Source organism: Triticum urartu, chromosome 5A (assembly GCF_056163025.1).
Source record: "Triticum urartu cultivar PI428250 chromosome 5A, HENAU_Tu73, whole genome shotgun sequence".
In the NCBI taxonomy this organism is placed as follows: domain Eukaryota; kingdom Viridiplantae; phylum Streptophyta; class Magnoliopsida; order Poales; family Poaceae; genus Triticum; species Triticum urartu.
Genome location: NC_141877.1, coordinates 153,192,485 through 153,209,165, shown reverse-complemented (window position 1 = coordinate 153,209,165; position 16,681 = coordinate 153,192,485). Strand labels below are relative to the sequence as shown.

Here is a 16,681-nt window from a genome sequence, read left to right as displayed (position 1 = left end):
AAGTTGTGGGAATCCTTTCCATGATGGGCTAGCAGATGTAGGGGATTGTAGGTGTACCATCCTATCTATCGGTTAAGGTGACCTCTTCGGAAAGACTGTGTCTCGGTCATCCGTTTCTCAAACACCATGCAGTGCGAGAAATACAATAGAGGAGATTGAGTCTTGTGGGGAAAAGTGCGCAAACCTCTGCAGAGTGTACAAACTAATCATGATTAGCCGTGTCCCACATCTTGAGTATCTGATACTTGAATTATTGGTTTAATCTCATCACTCTATTTAATTAATAATTTGTTGGGTTAATGTTATTTTGGGATTGAGTTGGAGGAACCTTCTCAATGTTTTCAACAATCTTTGTAGTTAAATAAAATATATTCCTTTGTTCTGTAGGAAAAATTAGCTTCATCCAAATGTTAACCTTAGAGCCTCCACCAGCCAAATATGCATGTAGTGATAGCCATTATTCAGCATTGCTCTACAATGTGAATTTGCCAGTATATTCAATGTACTTACCTACATGTTTGCAATGTCTCATGTTGCAGGAACCTTACGACAAGTAAGTGATACGTTAGGGTTACGATTTCTACACTCAAATTTGTCGTTGGTGTTGATGGGAATCCACAACCTTGTTGTTATTTCTGCTATATGGATTGAGGTAATAGTATTTATGTTACATTATACATGTGATTTACCTCTGTTATAAATCCTCGAGTACTGTGTGTGTGAGCATACCGATCCAGGGATGACACTTAAGCACAAAGACTTGATCCATTCGGGTCGGGTCGCTACATAAAGAACTCATATACTTATTGCAAAAGTTTATTAGCCCTCGAAGCAAAGTATTACTATGCATGCCCCTAGGGGGATAGATTGGTAGGAAAAGACCATCGCTCGTCCCCGACCGCCACTCATAAGGAGGACAATCAATAATAAATCATGCTCCAACATCATAGCATAAAGAGAGACTACGTGCATGCTTCGGCAATCACAAACCTTAACACCAGTATTCCTACTAAACAAAACCGTTTACTTGTACCTCCCACATATTCCATCTCTATATCGCAAAACTATTGCAAGGAATCAAACATATCATATTCAGTGATCCATAAGTTTTATGTAGAATTTTATGACTAACCATGCAATTGACAAATTCATTTTGGCTCTCTAAATAGATGTAAGTGAAGCATGAGAGTTTAATTATTTCTATAAAAGATCATGCCCTAACAAATATAAGTGAAGCAAAAGAGCATTCTTCAAACAATGGTTTTCTATGTGAAGAGAAACAGGAAATCCAAACTTCAAATGATATAAGTGAAGTGCAATGAGCATTCTATAAATCAACCATGGACTATCTCATACCAGCATGGTGCATAAAAGAAAAATGAAAACTAAATGCAAAAGACGCTCCAAGATTTGCACGTATCATGTGAACGAAACGAAACCGAAAATATACCGATACTTGTTGAAGAAAGATGGGATGCCTTCTGGGGCATCCCCAAGCTTAGACGCTTGAGTCTCCTTGAATATTTACTTGGGGTTCCTTGGGCATCCCCAAGCTTGATTGCCTCTCCTCCTTCTCCTCATATCGAGACCTCCTCGATCTTTGATCACTCTTCATCCACACAAAACTCAACAGAAAACTCGGTAAGATTTGTTAGTATAATAAAGCAAATGACTACACTAAGTACTGTTGCAAACCAATTCATATTTTGTTTCTGCATTGTAGCTACTGTAATATAACTTTTCCATGGCTTATACCACTGATAAAAATCGATAGTTTCATCAAAACGAGCAAAACAATGCATCAAAATCAGAATCTGTCTTAAACAGGACAGTCTGTAGTAATCTGAACATTCACCATACCTTTGGTACTCCAAAAATTCTGAAAAAAATAGGAAAAATAAACAATTTGTATATAAATACAGTGCAAAATGTTTCAGAACAGTTTGATCTTCCAGTAAAAAAATGTAAAATCACGCACTACAGCCAAAATCTGAACATCCTAAAGGCAAATCTTGACACATTATTTTTATAATACAATGGAATTGTACAAGGGGATAATTATTTTTGTTGAAAAGTTTCTGCAATTCAAGATTCGTAAATTTTCCACGGGCATGAACAAAGTTCAAGGATGTCCCCCATTTTCACAATGCTCGTCTCTCTCACTTTCGCTTTCCTTTTTGTGAAGTTTTAAGTTCCCCTCTATATTTTTTTTTGTTTTTAAACTATATAAAAGCACTCAACAGAAATAAATGACTCTCTAAAACTACCGGGTTGTCTCCCTGACAGCGCTTTCTTTAAAGCCATTAAGTGCTCAAGTAATGAATCCACCCGGATCCCAAGGTATATCAAAGCCAATTTGAATTAACAATGATTTGGCATTTAGTAGTGAGCACAAAGCAACATATATCAAGCAATGACGAAGTCTAACTCTCTTCCAATGCATCGGCATGTCATACAAGAACAATTCATTCACATCAAGTAAAGGCCAATACATAGCATAAGCAGTTTCTTGCAATTCTTTCGTGTTGGAAAGATAAAGAGGCGGAGATGTAGTTCCTCTCTCATAATAATTGCAAGTAGGAGCAGCAAGCATGCTACCTCTTGAGCACTGCGTTGGTTTTCGCTTGAAGAGTGTGACAGCCTAATTTTTGGCCCTTTCTTTTTCTTTTGTTTGCCGGTTTTTGCTTGAGTTTTATTTTTTCTGTGGCTTTGTGGTCTGGAAACTGAAGAAGATGCCCTCTTCTTTGTTTCGAGAGTGGCTTGTCATTCCTAAATCCTTCCCTAGACCCTGTCATTTTCGTCCTAGCCCAAATCCCAATATTCTTTCACTGGGAATATTCCTTTTCTATTAAAGGAATAACTCAAATTGCCCTAGGTTGTGAAGCAACCTTTACTTCCATCACTCCTAAAATTCCCAAATAATTCTCATCAAGGTTGTCAGAATCGCGATTTTGAATCGGATCGAAGCTCTGATGGTAGAATCGTAAATCATAGAATCTTCACTACCAGGATCGTAGAAACATAGATTTTATGAACTAAAATCGTAGAATCAGATGGGCAAGTTTGGATCGTAAAGTCGTAGAATCGTATAACAGAATCGCGATTCTAACAACCTTGATTCTCATAAATTGTTTGGGTCATATCTTTCTCAAATATGGCAAAATATTTCATTTCTCATGTTTATCATCATGCTCACATAATTCATTTCATATTCTGCCCTAAATGGCACATTGTGAAGCAAGTGCTATTTTCCTTTTCCCTATTGACCTAAAACTCCTTGGGCACCTTTTCCTGTCCATATCATTGCCACATACCAAAATGCAACCTCATTTGTCTAGTAATTATTTAATTATGATTTTCCAAAGTTTCTATCCAGAAAGAAACTTTGTGAAGGAGGTGCAAGCTAGGAATATCCAAATGAGTTGCCATTTTGCATGATCCCTCATATCATAATATCGTAGCCCTCCACCAAAGTAGAGCCCATGTAATGCCTCCATGTGAGCTCATCTTCAATTCTTTGATTCTGTCCAAAATTTCAGTTTGTGAAGCAAGTATATTTTATCTTGCTCCATTATGGCTGCCTATTTTTCTAGGTCTTCTATTATCCATATAACCTACCTCCACCCATTTTGGGCATGGTTCATCAAGCCATTATTCCTCTAGAATTTTTGCAAGTTTTTGTCCAGAGGAGATGTTTGTGAAGCAAGTACCAGTTTGGCTTAGCCAATTGGTATGAGACTATTTGAGCATCTTCATAGGACCAAATGACTCTGCCTTTCCGAATTTGAGCTCAATTTGACACTCCATGTGAGTGCACCTTCCTGATCAAGCTTCTGGACCAGATTATGCAGTTGCAAAGCAAGTGCATTAAATCTTGGTCCCTTTCCTGCCAAACTCCCCAGTATGGTAGTTCTTCCTAAACTAATCACCCCAGAGAACTTGTTTGCCTCTAATCTCACCCTAGTTGATCACTGTTTCATGATCAGATTTAGTGCAGTAAACTTCAGAGCTCACTTACCACTTAACCACAGCGTCTTTAACCGAGATACCACCTCAGTTGCAACCTACCAAGGAAGGACTAAACCCCAGATACCATTTGGGCGACAGTGTGGCACTGTGTGCACCAGTGCGCGCGGCGACCATTGCTTTCGCACAGACTGGCCGCGCCCAGAACGTCTTCTTGCTCGGGCCCCTCCTCTGCTCGGCGTCTCAGCGAGCACGGACATGTCCAACAGCTAGCCCGCGTTGTCGCCGTCCCCCTGGAGCCGTCTCTCTCTCCCGAAGCCTCCTCGCTGGTGTTCGTCGCCACGTGCCCACGGGCGGACTGTAGCCGACCGGCTCTGTTCGCGCCGCGGCAACTTCCCTCTCTTGTCCACGAGCTCTGGCGCTCGTCCGTTCCCTCCCCGTCGTCTTCCCCGAGTTCGTGCGCAAGCACACGCATCCGTGGCGACGCCAGCTTGGCCATGACCTCACACGACTATATAAGCCAGCCCCGACCCCTCCCGAGCTCACCACTCGACCTCACGACCTCCACTAGACCTCCCCGACCAGTCAAACGAGCCCGAGGAGCTCTCGGTGGCCATCATTGCCTCCATGGCCGTCGCGGCCTCCCTCCTAAATTAGCTCGAAGTCGGCCCCCTCCCTCCCTCATTCCTTCACCAGAGAACTCCGCTCGGCCCCCTGATCCTCCCCACCTACTTGCCCCTCGACGGAGTGCCCCGCAGCCCCATAGCCAAACCCCACCCGAAGCCATCTCCATCGGAGTCTGCACCCTCGTCACTCCGGTCCTCCTCGACGTCCGTGCCCAGGCGGGATGGATGCGGCGCCTCTCCCCGATCTACCCGGTGCCCGTAGCCTCGCCAGAGGCGGTCCGTGGCGCCGGAGCTCGTCGCTGGAGCGCGTCGGTCCTCCTGTGCCTCGCGGCCAGGCGCGAGATGGACGACGACCTCGGGCCAAGCGGACCCCATCCCCACGCAGCCCCACCCGTCCGCGAGCGGGCGTTAACCCGGGCTGACCACGTGGATAACTGACGGGCCCCACCCCGTGGGACCCGCCCGTCAGCGACCACACGCCTGGTCCCGTCACTGCCCACGTGGATTAGTGGATGCATACTTCTGTAAGTACGTTTTCTCGTGGGGAAAGTGTATTCTCCTTCTGCTTTACCCAAAAACACATTTCCCTTCTCTGGAGGCGTAATCTGATGAATGCGCTTTCTGGTTTTCAGCTCAGGGGCCTGTTTGTGGAGAAATCTTTACAGATTGGTCCCTGAACTTCATCGGGCTATAACTTTTTGCTCGCAACTCCAAATGAGGTGAACCCAAAGCCCACGTCTTTGTTTCGTCGAGCCCGTTCTGTTGGTTTCATTTTCACGATGGTTTGACACTGTGAAAATGACCATTTTGCCCTTGCACGTAAACAGCCCCTCTGGGAGAGAACTGTTTCCGGCAAATCTTTTCGCGACTTCACCGCACTTCTTCCCAGTGCCTTCTTCACCCCCAGGCAAGCCACAATCACCATTTGCATGATATTCATGCAGTAGTATTGGTTTTCAACTTGAATCTTTAATAGCTATATGTTTGTTTTGCTACTGCTGTCGTAGTTTCGGTCATGCTTGTGGATCAGTGATTATCGTCATGCTATGTTCTTGCACCCGGTTATCATGAACTACTTGTTAGTATTACTTTCATATTGCTATGCTTGATAGTAGTAAATGTTGGGTTGGTCATGTTCTTCGGTGCATGACTAACGTCGGTTACCGAGTACTGTTAATATGCATTGTTCCTTTACTGCTAGTTGGCTAAGTGTTTACTCGGTAATGTTATTGATGAGTTCTTGCATGTTATTTATGGTTGATGATAATGGTCATGTTATGCTATGAGTAGTGTTGTACTTGTAATATTCGTGCTCATCGTTATGCCATGCTCAGTTGGATATGGTTCATTGTTGATATGGTGGATAGTTATGTTGTACCCTCATGCTTATGTTGATATCATGCTCATGCATTGTCCTTGCATCGTGTTATTTTATCATGGCTCAGCATATTTGCATTCAAGTTTAACCGGATTAAATTGAACTTGAACAACTATTGGCTGAGTCATGGTGCCACCATATCGAACTGACCAGTGCAACCACGCTTACCTTTATGGGAAGGTCCTAACTGGGTCTATTGTTGTGCCTCTCGCCAGTGCCTCCAACTAGGGAAGGTTATGGGCGCGCCTACCCTGATCAGGTAGGCGGACATAAGCCTTGTGTGCCCGTTGTTGTTATTATGGATCTGGTCCCCGTGAGGGACGTTGTCCACGACGGTGGTCGTTGTGTCTTTGGTAGACACGGGGCCACCCAGGACTAGCCCAGTTGGGAGTTGGTCGGAGTGGCCGGGAGAGTGTCATGGCAGTAGATCGGTTTTGTCGGAACGCCGTTGGTCCACCCCGAATGGGAGTGCGAGGCCCTGGGTTTCGTTGTGTGGGTACAGTGTGCTAACCTCTGCAGAGTGTATACTAAACCTATCGATAGCCGCGCCCGCGGATAAGGGCCCAGTTCGTGTCGGCCACACTATGAGTCAATAGTAGTAATAATAATGTGCTTAATAACAACCACGACTCGATGAGGAGATAAGTTGGTGGTGATCGCCGAAAGGATCACGGTTTGAGACCAAGTGTTGGTCATGGTTGTGATCGCCGGAATGATCACTGTGGTATCGAGGATACCGACTTGTTGGATATCCGTGATGTTGTGCGAGAATCATGGGTAAAGATCAAGCTCCTTGTGGTCATTTGATGATTCCTACGGTATTGTTTATTCCAAGCTTGATTTGATCCTGAGATGAGCGTGTAATTCCGAGGTTGGTAAGTGATGTATCTGCTGGTTATGAGGTAACCCGAGCAGAATAAATGGTGCATGTAGTGTCATCATGTTGCATGCTAGTATCATCAGATTTATATGTTCTTGCCATGAACATATTGTTCTAGCAGTATTATGTTCATGTGGTTCATGTTATGTTATCCTGATGATTTCATGTTAATTCCTACTTAACCTGTAATTGCCATGTTGTTGTTTGTCTTGAATGCTTCTGGTTATTGTGAGCTTGCAAGTACATTCAATGTACCGACCTAGTGTGTCATGCCAGTTTGCAGGTCATGCCTGGATTGCTTGCTTGTTTGGTGTTGTTCCTGTGTTCGCGAGCTAGGATAAGCGTTCCAGCCAGAGTCCCTGCGGATTGGAGTCCATCATCGCCGTTCGTTATTCCGCTGCCAGTAGTTGTTTCGTTGCTTCAAGTTGTTATGCTGCTTGTATAGAGCAATCGTGGTTGGCGTAGTGTCGTCGTGCCGATGTTATTCATTGTAATATCGGAACCCGTGTATTCATATCCGTGTTGTAATAGAGAGCTGGTTTGTTCCATACTAAGCAGTGCCGTATTCCAGAAGACTTCACGTCGATCTCTGGGCTGGGATACGGGGCATTCCGGTTTTCTCTGAGCCGGGGTGCCACAGCGCTTGGTATCAGAGCAGGTATGGCTGTAGGATGCCCTAGCCCGCGCGAACATTAGAAAGCGGTAGTATAGACCCCAGTTGATTTGTTGCACTTGATTGTTGCATTTGTTTGTCGCATAGCATGCATATAGATTATTATTTTGTCACTAATAGTTAATCTTACGAGTGTAGGTAGCATCATTTTCGGTCGACTGCCTGCACCCTCCTTCTTAGCATGTCTGCTCTTTGGTGTTCGGTGTCATCTCTGTCCCAGCAGAGTGATGCCCTGGTACCCAGAGTTCCAGACACTATTTGCAGGAGTTATGCTCAGGTATCGCGTATATTTTTCTGCCACCTACCCATATTATTTTGGTGATAGATTTGTTTCTATCCCGAATCATGCTGTCCCTCTGGCAACCCTTACTGATCTTGGTTATCAGAAAAGGGCAATGCCAGCGAGCCTTGTTTTTCCACCGCTACCCTACCCAGTCATTCTATTATTTCGACGTGTGAGAATCCCTTTCGTACGCTTGATGATGATGTGGTCGTGACTTTTGTGTCTCGCTACTTGATCGTCAAGTCTGTCCTCACCTGTGTATCCATCTAGATCCAGCCACTGTTCAGCCAGTGCTTGATGTAGCTTCGGTTACCCCAACTCCTTCCACACATGGATATAATTTTCGTGCACACTGCCACAACATATTAGACAGTAATACCGGAGTTTCCGTGCGATTTGTGTGATTAGGTGTGCATGCATATTATGGTGTGAGTAGCAGTAATATGTGATGATTACTTGATTAATTATATTAGTAGTATGCTTGTGTGCTTTTGTTTTAGTCGTTTCTTTTGTTTCTTTCTTTGGGCCTTCGGTGTTACAAATTTTCCCCCTATTAAAGTTGCTCATCAGCCGACACCGAACCCAAAGAGTCAGCAAGAAATATATATATATATATATATATATATATATATTTGGAAACTCAGTTAAACAGAATGGAATTGTCAGCAGACTATAGTGAAATTGGAAATAGCTCATCTGAATACAAAAGAAATCTTGGATGGAATGTCAGTATAAAGTTTTCATTAACGTGTACTCCTCACAACAGTATGGAATTCTCAGCCGACTGCATTCAGATTGGGGGATATCTGATCATGTTACTGAGTGTCAAGTCTCTCTCAACGTGCACTCCTCATAGCAGAAATGATCAAATTAGCAAGAAGATAAAATTGTGTGCAAGGTTGATAGAATATTATCAAAGGTATGGCTCAGAAATAAGTTTAATTTTTCATTGAGGATGATTTTGGAACCCCATGTACATGGAAGCAAGCAAAAATATGGCATGTACTCAGAAAGGAGGATAGTCCTGCAAAACCCCGTTTCATACAAGAAATCAATAACAAAAATATTAAGATGGTTATATATGTGGAAATCGGTCCGCATATCACAATAAGAAGCTTCTGGTGTAAGCAACCCAATCTTCCCTCGCAAGATACCCGAGAGGCTTCCAAGGCAAGATTCATCTATCTTCCTCAGTATGATACATGGATGATTTCCCGTACAAGGTACTCTGCCTTCTTCAGTAAGCAACCAAAAAAGCTTCCGGCAGAAGGTATTGAGTCTTTTCCCCAGCAAAGTCTTTAAGGGGGTAAGCTTCTAAAGCACGATACCTAGTCTTCTTCAGCAAGCTATCCGATGAAAGTTTCGAGCACAAGCCAGCCAATCTTCCTCAGTAAGACATTGGTACAAGGTAGTACACTGTGAACTGATAGCATATGGCATTGAATCCCAAGAATCAGATCCGCAACATTTTGGTCAGAAGCAAGAATCAGTCAGAATACACGTCTGTCTCGGGAATCAGATTCCCATATATATGCGGTGAGCATACCACCAAGATCCTACAAGTCCCTCGGATGAGGATCTGCAACCACGTGAGGATGGTTAAGAGAAGAAAGCCAGTATACACCGCAGTGTGACAAAGGATTATGAGGATTGACGACCTCAATGAGCCCAATGCAAGTACCTGTGAACCTGGAAATGATCCTGATGAGCCCTTGTCCCCTTTTTCTCCAATGACGGCACTGCGCCTGTGATCTAAGCTGTTTTTAGCTATCCGGGGTGGATGCCGATTTTTATTTCTCTCTTCAATGACTGTCACGAGTTCTGAGCTGCTCTTCGGCCGTCTCGTATAGCTGTTGAGTTTCTCTTTGTGACAGTAGCCCTATAGCTGCTTTTTGGCTATTTTAGGGAGCTGCCACCTTCTTCTTATCAACCCGGTCTCACGTTCTGAGCTGCTTTTCGGCCGTCCCGAGCCATGGTTAAGTTATTTCAGTAATGTCCCAGATCTGAGTTGTAAAGTCTGTTCTGCTGGCTACTGATTTATTTGCTGATTTGTTGCAAAGGTTCGGATGATCATTTTCCTGCGGTCAGAACTTGGGGGGTGTTGAACCTGCTATTTAATGGGGTACCCTGTTAGAAAATTGAGGATAAGCTACAATTGCCGAAAAATTTCATCGACAGTACCTATTGTGATATGAAGAAGTAATATGACCCAGCTCTTTCCGCCAAGGATCCAGACCAAGAAAACAATAATGAAGGAGCAGGACCAGTGATGCAGGTATGAAAATTGTTGCAAGACCCACGTGGTGCAGAACCACCGTCAGTCAGGTCTACAGATATTATCATACATGTCAAACTCTTATGCTAGCCACGGCAAGCGACAATGAGATATTTGGTACGGATCCAATACTCAAGACAGTGGAACCAGTTAAGATGATTTAGAAATTTCCGCGATAAGCCAGAATCTGTCAGGAAAGCGGTTAAGACCCAACTCGCTATTTGGAACCCGAAGGACGTGCATCTAGTGGAGAAACTCAATGCAAGGAGTTAGAGCTTGGGTGTCCACTAGAAAAATCTGATCACCACTTCATGAAAGATAGTCAGTGCCAGATGACACACCCAGCATAAATAACTCTTGGATTTGTGAGACCGATATATATATTTCAGTCATGCGAATCAATCCCAGTCAGCTAAGTCAGCAGATCTAAAAAGAAATTGGAGCCTGTATAAGCAGGAACAAGCAAGGTAAGATCTGTCAGAATATGGATATATTAAAGCAAACCACCCCAGGGCCAGTCAGATAAAAATTTAGTGGGAACAAAAATAAGAAAAAGGATACCCAAGTTGGAAACGGTTTCCTTAAGTCAATATCTTCGTACTTGTTCCCTGAGCAACCAAATCTCGAGGACGAGATTTCTTTAAGGGGGTAAGGTTTGTCACAGCCTGATTTTTGGCCCTTTCTTTTTCTTTTGTTTTACTAAGGTTTTTGCTTGAGTTTTCTTTTTTCCGTGGCTTTGTGGTCTGGAAACTGAAGAAGATGCCCTCTGCTTTGTTTCTAGAGTGGCTTGTCATTCCCAAATCCTTCCCTAGACCCTGTCATTTTCATCTAGCCCAAATCCCAATATTCTTTCATTGGGAATATTCCTTTTCTATTAAAGGAATAACTCAAATTGCCCTAGGTTGTGAAGAAACCTTTACTTCCATCACTCCTAAAATTCCCAAATAATTCTCATAAATTGTTTGGGTCATAACTTTCTCAAATATGGCAAAATATTTCATTTGTCATGTTTATCATCATGCTCAAATAATTCATTTCCTATTCTGCCCTAAATGGCACATTGTGAAGCAAGTGCTATTTTCCTTTTCCCTATTGACCTAAAACTCCATGGACACCTTTTCCTGTCCATATCATCACCACATGGCAAAATGCAACCTCATTTGTCTAGTAATTATTTAATTATGATTTTCCAAAGTTTCTATCCAGAAAGAAACGTTGGGAAGGAGGTGCAAGCTAGGAATATCCAAATGAGTTGCCATTTTGCATGATCCCTCATATCATAATATCATAGCCCTCCACCAAAGTAGAGCCCATGTAATTCCTCCATGTGAGCTCATCTTCAATTCTTTGATTCTGTCCAAAATTTCAGTTTGTGAAGCAAGTATATTTTATCTTGCTCCATTATGGCTGCCTATTTTTCTAGATCTTCTATTATCCATATAACCCACCTCCACCCATTTTGGGCATGGTTCATCAAGCCATTATTCCTCTAGAATTTTTGCAAGTTTCTGTCCAGAGGAGATGTTTGTGAAGCAAGTACCAGTTTGGCTTAGCCAATTGGTATGAGACTTTTTGAGCATCTTCATAGGACCAAATGACTCTACCTTTCCCAATTTGAGCTCAATTTGACACTCCATGTCAGTGCACCTTCTTGATCAAGCTTCTGGACCAGATTATGCAGTTGCAAAGCAAGTGCATTAAATCTTGGTCCCCTTCCTGCCAAACTCCTTAGTATGGTAATTCTTCCTAAACTAATCACCCCAGAAAACTCGTTTGCCTCTAATCTCACCTCAGTTGATCACTCTTTCATGATCAAATTTACTGCAATAAACTTCAGAGCTCACTTACCACTTAACCACATCGTCTTTAACCGAGATACCACCTCAGTTGCAACCTACCCAGGAAGGACTAAACCCAGACACCATTTGGGCGACGGTGTGGCACTATGTGCACCAGTGCACGCGGTGACCACCGCTTTTGCACACACTGGCCACGCCCAGAACGTCTTCTTGCTCGGGCCCCTCCTCTGCTCGGCGTCTCAGCGAGCACGGGGATGTCCAGCAGCTAGCCCGCGTTATCGCCATTACCCTGGAGCCGTCTCTCCCTCCCGAAGCCTCCTCGCTGGCGCTCGTCATCGTGTGCCCACGGGCAGACCGTAGCCGACCGGCCCTGTTCGCGCCGTTGCAGCTTCCCTCTCTTGTCCCCGAGCTCCGCTCGTCTCCGTGACCTCTTGCGCTCGTCCGTTCCCTTCCCGTCGCCTTCCCCGAGTTCATGCATGAGCACACGCATCCGTGGCGATGCCAGCTCGGCCATGACCTCACACGGCTATATAAGCCAGCCCCGACCCCTCCCGAGCTCACCACTCGACGTCACGCCCTCCACTAGACCTCCCCGACCAGTCAAACGAACCCGAGGAGCTCTCGGTGGCCATCATTGCCGCCATGGCTGCCGCGGCCTCCCTCCTAAATTAGCTCAAAGCCGGCCCCCTCCCTCCCTCATTCCTTCACCAGAGAACTCCCCTCGGCCCCCTGATCCTCCCCTCCTACTTGCCCCTCGACGGAGTGCCCCGTAGCCCCATAGCCAAACCCCACCCGAAGCCATCTCCACCTGAGTCCGCGCCCTCGTCACTCCGGTCCTCCTCGACGTCCGTGCCCAGGCGGGATGGATGCGGCGCCTCTCCCTGATCTCCCCGGTGCCCGTACCCTCACAGGAGGCGGTCCGTGGCGCCGGAGCTCGTCGCCGGAGCACGCCGGTCCTCCTCTGCCTCGCGGGCAGGCGCGAGATGGACGACGACCTCGGGCCAGGCGGCCCCCATCTCCACGCAGCCCCACCCATAGGCGAGCGGGCGTTGACCCGGGCTGCCCACGCGGATAAGTGACGGGCCCCATCCCGTGGGACCCGCCCGTCAGTGACCACGCACCCGGTCCCGCCACTGCCCACGTGGATTAGTGGATGCGTACTTCTGTAAGTACTTTTTCTCGTGGGTAAAGTGTATTCTCCTTCTGCTTTAGCCAAAAACATGTTTTCCCTTCTCTGGAGGCGTAATCTGAGGAATGTGCTTTCTGTTTTTTAGCTCAGGGGCCTGTTTGTGGAGAAATCTTTACAGATTGGTCCCTGAACTTCGTCGGGCTATAACTTTTTGCTCGCAACTCCAAATGAGGTGAATCCAAATCCCACGTATTCATTTCGTCGAGCCCGTTCTGTTGGTTTCATTTTCGCGATGGTTTGACACAATGAAAATGACCATTTTTCCATTGCATGTAAATAGCCCCTCCGGAAGAGAACTGTTTCCGGCAAATCTTTTCGCGGCTTCACCGCACTTCTTCCAAGTGCCTTCTTCACCCCCAGGCAAGCCACAACCACCATTTGCATGATATTCATGTAGTAGTATTGGTTTTCAACTTGAATCTTTAATAGCTATATGTTTATTTTGCTACTGTTGTCGTAGTTTCGGTCATGCTTGCGGATCAGTGATCATCGTCATGCTATGTTCTTGCACCCGGTTATCATGAACTACTTGTTAGTATTACTTTCATATTGCTATGCTTGATAGTAGTAAATGTTGGATTGGTCATGTTCTTCGGTGCATGACTAACATCGTTTACCGAGTACTGTTAATATGCATTGTTCATTTACTACTAGTTGGTTAAGTGTTTACTCGGTAATGTTATTGATGAGTTCTTGCATGTTATTTATGGTTGATGATAATGGTCATGTTATGCTATGAGTAGTGTTGTACTTGTAATATTCTTGCTCATCGTTATGCCATGCTCAGTTGGATATGGTTCATTGTTGATATGGTGGATAGTTATGTTGTACCCTCATGCTTATGTTGATATCATGCTCATGCATTGTCCTTGCATCATGTTATTTTATCATGGCTCGGCATATTTGCACTCAAGTTTAACCGAATTAAATTGAACTTGAAAAACTGTTGGCTGAGTCATGGTGCCACCATATCGAACTGACCAGTGCAACCATGCTTACCTTTATGGGAAGGTCCTAACTGGATCTATTGTCGTGCCTCTCACCGGTGCCTCCAACTAGGGAAGGTTATGGGCGCGCCTACCCTGATCAGGTAGGAGGACATATGCCTTGTGTGCCCGTTGTTGTTATTATGGACCCGGTCCCCGTGAGGGACGTTGGCCACGATGGTGGTCCTTGTGTATTTGGTAGACACGGGGCCACCCAGGACTAACCCAGTTGGGAGTGGGTCGGAGTGGCCGGGAGAGTGTCATGGCAGTAGATCGGTTTTGTCGGAACGCCCTTGGTCCACCCGAATGGGAGTGCGAAGCCATGGCTTCCGTAGTGTGGGTATAGTGTGCTAACCTCTGCAAAGTTTATACTAAAGCTATCAATAGCCGCATCCACGGATAAGGGCCCAGTTCGTGTCGGTCACACTATGAGTCAACAGTAATAATAATAGTGTGCTTAATAACAACCACGGCTCGATGAGGAGATAAGTTGGTGGTGATCACCGGAAGGATCACGGTTTGAGACCAAGTGTTCGTCATGGTTGTGATCGCCTAAATGATCACTGTGGTATCGAGGATACCGAGTTGTTGGATATCCGGGATGTTGTGCGAGAATCGTGGGTAAATATCAAGCTCCTTGTGGTCATTTGATGATTACTACGATATTGTTTATACCAAGCTTGATTTGATCCTGAGATGATCGTGTAATGTCCGAGGTTGGTAAGTGATGTATGTGTTGGTTACGAGGTAACCCGAGAAGAATAAATGGTGAATGTAGTGTCATCATGTTGCATGCTAGTATCATCAGATTTATATGTTCTTGCCATGATCATATTGTTCTAGCAGTATTATGTTCATGTGGTTCATGTTATGTTATCCTGATGATTTCATGTTAATTCCTGCTTAACCTGTAATTGACATGCTGTTGTTTGTCTTGAATGCTTCTGGTTATTGTGAGCTTGCAAGTACATTCAATGTACTGACCTGGCGTGTCATGCCAGTTTGCAGGTCGTGCCTGGCTCGCTTGCTTGTTTGGTGTTGTTCCTGTGTTCGCGAGCTAGGATAAGCGTTCCAGCCAGAGTCCCTGCGGATTGGAGTCCATCATCGCCATTCATTGTTCCACTGCCAGTAGTTGTTCTGTTGCTTCAAGTTGTTATGCTGCTTGTATAGAGCAATCGTGGTTGGCGTAGTGTCGTCGTGCTGATGTTATTCATTGTAATATCGGAACCCGTGTATTCATATCCTTGTTGTAAAAGAGAGGTGGTTTGTTCTATACTAAGCAGTGTCGTATTCCAGAAGACTTCACCTTGATCTCTGGGCTGGGATACGGGGCATTCCAGTTTTCTCTGAGCCGGGGTGCCACAAAGAGGAAAGGGTGATGTAGTAAAGCAGCGTAAGTATTTCCCTGAGTTTTTGAGAACCAAGGTATCAATCCAGTAGGAGACCACGCACGAGTCACTTCGTACCTACACAAACAAATAAGAACCTCGCAACCAACGCGATAATGGGGTTGTCAATCCCTTCACGGCCACTTGCAAGAGTGAGATCTGATAGAGATAATAATAATAAGATAAATATTTTTGGTATTTTTATAATATAGATTGAAAGTAAATATTTCAAAATAAAATATATTGGAAACTTGTATGATGGAAAATAGACCCCGGGGCTATAGGTTTCACTAGTGGCTTCTCTCAAGATAGCATAAGTATTTCGGTGGGTGAACAAATTACTATCAAGCAATTGATAGAAAAGCGAATAATTATGAGAATATCTAGGCATGATCATGTATATAGGCATCACGTCTGTGACAAGTAGACCGACTCCTGCCTGCATCTACCGCTATCCAACATGCATCTAGAGTATTAAGTTCATAAGAACAGAGTAACGCCTTAAGCAAGATGGCATGATGTAGAGGGATAAACTCATGAAATATGATATAAAACCCATCTTTTTATCCTCGATGGCAACAATAAAATATGTGTCATTTCCCCTACTGTCACTGGGATCGAGCATCGCAAGATTGAACCCAAAGCTAAGCACTTCTCCCATTGCAAGAAAGTACAATCTAGTAGGCCAAACCAAACTGATAATTCGAGAGACTTGCAAAGATAAACCAATCATACATAAAAGAATTCAGAGAATATTCAATTATTGTTCATAGATAAACTTGATCATAAACCCACAATTCATCGGATCTCGACAAACACACCACAAAAGAAGATTACATCGAATAGATCTCCAAGAGAATCGAGGAGAACTTTGTATTGAGATCCAAAGAGGGAGAAGAAGCCATCTAGATACTAGCTATGGACCCGAAGGTCTGAGGTAAACTACTCACACATCATCGGAGGGGCCATGGAGTTGATGTAGAGGCCCTCCGTGATCAATGCCCCCTTCGGCGGAGCTCCGGAAAAGGCCCCAAGATGGGATCTCTTGGGTATAGAAGGTTGCGGCGGTGGAAACAGGGTTTCGTGGTGCTCCTGGATGTTTTCGGGGTATGTCAATATATATATGAGGAGGAAGTAGGTCGGTGGAGCCACGAAGGGCCGACGAGGGTGGAGGGCGCGCCCAGGGGGGTAGGCGCGCCCCCTGCCTCGTGGCCTCCTCGATTGTTTCTTGACGCCCA

General features: G+C 44.8%; 1 long non-coding RNA gene across 1 annotated transcript; it reads left to right on the top strand.

The window, feature by feature from the left end:
* Positions 1–12,449: 12,449 nt before the first annotated feature.
* Positions 12,450–15,349, top strand: LOC147970648 (uncharacterized). The gene is made up of 3 exons (XR_015603249.1): positions 12,450–13,045; positions 13,155–13,241; positions 13,350–15,349. It is a non-coding gene; the product is annotated as an uncharacterized LOC147970648 (long non-coding RNA).
* The last annotated feature ends 1,332 nt before the right edge of the window (positions 15,350–16,681 follow it).